A 3,867-nucleotide genomic window follows, 5' to 3' on the forward strand; every position below is an offset into this window, starting at 1 on the left:
TTGGGAGAGAGAGAGAGAGAGAGAGAGAGAGAGAGAGAGAGAGAGAGAGAGACTTAACTTAGGCGGCATTTACACTGCATGGTTCAACTGACCGAAACTTAACTTAGGCGGCATTTACACTGCATGGTTCAACTGACCGAAACTTAACTTAGGCGGCATTTACACTGCATGGTTCAACTGACCGAAACTTAACTTAGGCGGCATTTACACTGCATGGTTCAACTGACCGAAACTTAACTTAGGCGGCATTTACACTGCATGGTTCAACTGACCGAAACTTAACTTAGGCGGCATTTACACTGCATGGTTCAACTGACCGAATTCCGATTTTTTTTCCCTCCCATGTGGCACAGATCGGATATGGCCCGCGAACGTGTAAGCAGGAAAAAAGCACATGGATTCCGATATGGAAATAAATCTGATATGAGTCGGGTACGTGCATTTGCACCTGCAGTGTAAGCGGACCTATCGGAGTTCGGTTAAAAGTTAGCAAGATATTCACAGATTCCACTTTTCCTGATCAATAAATCACGAGCAAAACATTTTTACTACACAATTAACGCCTCTTTTCTTTCTTAGTGATGTAGAAAACGAGCTACAAGCGAGTTTTCCTCAAAACAAGCTTTCCTCCGCTCTGTACAAAATACATGGATCTCATTGATTTTTTTAAATATTCAATAAATTCACTGTTATTGGACAAAATGGTCAAAAACTTCACTGTAACACACTGTACTTTCACCAAATTCGGTTCACACATCACTGCTCTCCTGCTGGTTATACTACAACACTTATTTTGACAATAATTGCTTTTGAATGATTTTTATGATTTAAAAAAAAATATTTAATAAATTCACTGTTATTGGACAAAATAGTCAACAACTTCACTGTAACACACTGTACTTTCACCAACGTGTTGTAGTGTAACCAGCAGGAGAGCAGTGATGTGTGAACTGAATTTAAGTTATTGACCATTTTGTCCAGTAACAGTGAGTTTATTGAATATATTTTTAAAAAATTATAAAAATCATTCAAAGGCAATTATTTTCGAAATAAGTGTTGTAGTATAACCAACAGGAGAGCAGTGATGTGTGAACTGAAATTGGAGAAAGTACAGTGTGTTACAGTGAAGTTATTGATTATTTTGTCCAATAACAGTGAATTTATTGAATATTTTAAGAAATCATAAAAATCATTCAAATGCAATTATTTTCAAAATAAGTGTTGTAGTATAACCAGCAGGAGAGAAGTGATGTGTGAACTGAATTTGGAGAAAGTGCAGTGTGTTACAGTGAAGTTATTGACCATTTTGTCCAATAACAGTACATTTATTAAATATTTTAAAAAATAATAATAATAATTCAAAAACAATTATTATCAAAATAAGTGTTGTAGTATAACCATCAGGAGAGCAGTGATGTGTGAACTGAATTAGGAGAAAGTACAGTGTGTTACAGTGAAGTTATTGATTATTTTGTCCAATAACAGTGAATTCAGTGAAACATCTCGCAGCAGTACAGATATTTCTATTACAAATGAAACATCTCTAGTTGACTATCAGAGTATGAATTTCGTTCGTCTGTGTTAAATAAGAGGCGATCTGGCGCCGAAATGTGTTGCTTTTAAAATCACGCTGAGGGCTCGTTGCCGCTGTTACAGTGACGGCGGCTCGTGCACAGACGAGCGCTTTCTATTGATAACCTGGTGTGTGTGTGTGTGGAGGCTCGCTATTCGTTCGGGCGAAATCACAAATAATGCACACAAACATGTCCCTGCTCTTGATATACATTCACTAATGAATACATTTGGTTTTAATGAGGGAAAAAACTATGCAATGGCGGATTTGAACCCACACCTGCTAACTTAACACCGCTAGACCAGCCTATAATGAATGGTTTTGCCTAGGATAAAAACTAGCCTATCGCATTAAAAAGGTTTCTATTAGTTCTGTCAATAAGTAAACTCTTTGCGTTCATATTCTGGACTCATCTGCTTTTCTATAGCCTACACAGTTGGCCTATGCTTTATTAATAGTGAGTGCAGAGTTTGGACTTTTAATATCACTGTCTACTGCATTGAGCCACGTCAAGTTAAGCCCGTGTTGTGTAAACGCAGATATCGGATACGGGTTACTTTTAAAAGAAGGCTAGTCGGGTCATCATAAAATCCGATTTGGGAATCCAGATCTGCACAGTGTAAAAGCAGCCTTAAACTTAACCTTGAAAAACTTAGGATTTGTCTAATATAGATTTGTGAATATGTTTGCAACCGAAAAATTCATTTTGTAAATTTTCCAGGACTATTTAATAAACGCAAACATATGGAAGGCGTCGAAAAGAAAGACTTACCATATTTCCCGAAACGATATCAGTTAGGTATTCCAGGTTTCACTTGTCAAGACTTGATTTGGATAGATGTCTCCTCATGCGCGTATCTTCAGTCATGCTGCGGGCAACATCCGTAGATTCCCCGGTGACAGCTCCTCCTAAGTGGTTGAATGTCGTCAAAGTCATCCCTGACCATGGCTGGACTCCCAGTGCTTGATTTTTCCTTCTTTTTGAAAATTTGCTCCCAGACTCCGAGTCTCTCGGGGGTCACATCTGACCCCTCGGACCGGCACAGATCGGATGCAATGCGTTCAGGCTGTGCAGATCCGACGGCCCCTAGTGCATTTAACGACCATGTGACCGGAACTCAGAAGCTAAGTATTGAAGTGGAAATAATTTCAGAGGCTTTCCTGGACTGTGGATATTTGAAAGAGGTCAAAGCACTACACTGTAAAAGCTTCGGGGGCAAATAATAAATGTTTAGGTATTCAGATGGATTGTGGGGGAAAAAACATAAAAGGCACTGATGTGAGATGCTTAGGCCCTTAAAACGTTGAAGGCAGGTTAACCTTCGGGTTTTTCAGAACAACACAGGTAAATAAGGAATGACAGACTGTCCTAAAAGATCTAGATCTGTACATTTTGATAATGTAATCCCAGATAAAACATTGCCTTGCAAGTGCCATGCAGTGTCCTTTTTCATTGCAGGTCTCATTATGGTCTCAAACCTTCTATAAACACACCTGCTGCATTCTGAAAAGTTAACCATACAAATGTACTTAGAAAACATTTATCGGCTGTTTAAAGCACACACAAACCTTCCACACGTACAGGTTGTAGGTTGACCCACACTTGCTATGATGATGATTATATTGTGTTCTGTTCTCAGTGCTGTTTTTGTGCTCGGGGAAAAAATGTACACATTCACAACAACATCTACTAAAAGTTATGAGTGACAAAGGGTACATTACAGGTATACAGTACATCAAAAAATAGAACAAAGACAACAATGCATGATTTCTTCTCTCTTAGTATTCATGCTGCACACTTAAGCGCTAATTTTGCTAAACTCTGTTTCTTATTATCTATGTTAAGGTAAAAATGATGACTCTTTTACAATCAAAAGCTAAGCCAAGTGATTTCACTGTTAACTGTTATCAAGGAAGGAACGCTCCATGACAGGCCAGAGTGTTTACAAAATGCAAAAATGAGAAGAGTGCGAAGAAATACAACAAATCCAAACGTACAGAAAAAAGGATAGTATATTTCTGTTATTCATAAAATAAAACAATAGTGATAGTTACCTAATTTTAAACGTTATCTGTTTGACAAAATTGACTTTTATAATTGACCATTACTAAGAAGCATGTTGAAAAAAACCTCACCTGTCTCAACTTTAAAGGGGTCATATGATGCAATTTCATTTTTTCCTTTCTCTTTGGAGTGTTACAAGCTCTTGGTGCATAAAGAAGATCTGTAAAGTTGCAAAGACTAAAGTCTCAAATCCACAGAGATATTCTTTATAAAAGTTAAGAGTCAGCCA

At 37.7% G+C, this 3,867-nt stretch overlaps 1 protein-coding gene across 4 annotated transcripts in view; it reads right to left on the reverse strand.

Annotated features, from left to right (window-relative positions):
• LOC107712002 (monocarboxylate transporter 5-like) overlaps positions 1-2,646 on the reverse strand; it is a 21,260-nt gene extending 18,614 nt beyond the window's left edge. For all 4 annotated transcript variants that reach the window (XM_016517125.1, XM_016517124.1, XM_016517126.1 and 1 more), the window contains exon 1: positions 2,346-2,646. The gene's annotated coding sequence lies outside the window, so the exon portion shown is untranslated. The remainder of the gene's footprint in view (positions 1-2,345) is intronic.
• Positions 2,647-3,867: the final 1,221 nt, after the last annotated feature.

The sequence above is a fragment of the Sinocyclocheilus rhinocerous genome, unplaced genomic scaffold (genome assembly GCF_001515625.1).
Source record: "Sinocyclocheilus rhinocerous isolate Xijiao unplaced genomic scaffold, SAMN03320098_v1.1 scaffold1168, whole genome shotgun sequence".
Taxonomy (NCBI): Eukaryota; Metazoa; Chordata; class Actinopteri; order Cypriniformes; family Cyprinidae; genus Sinocyclocheilus; species Sinocyclocheilus rhinocerous.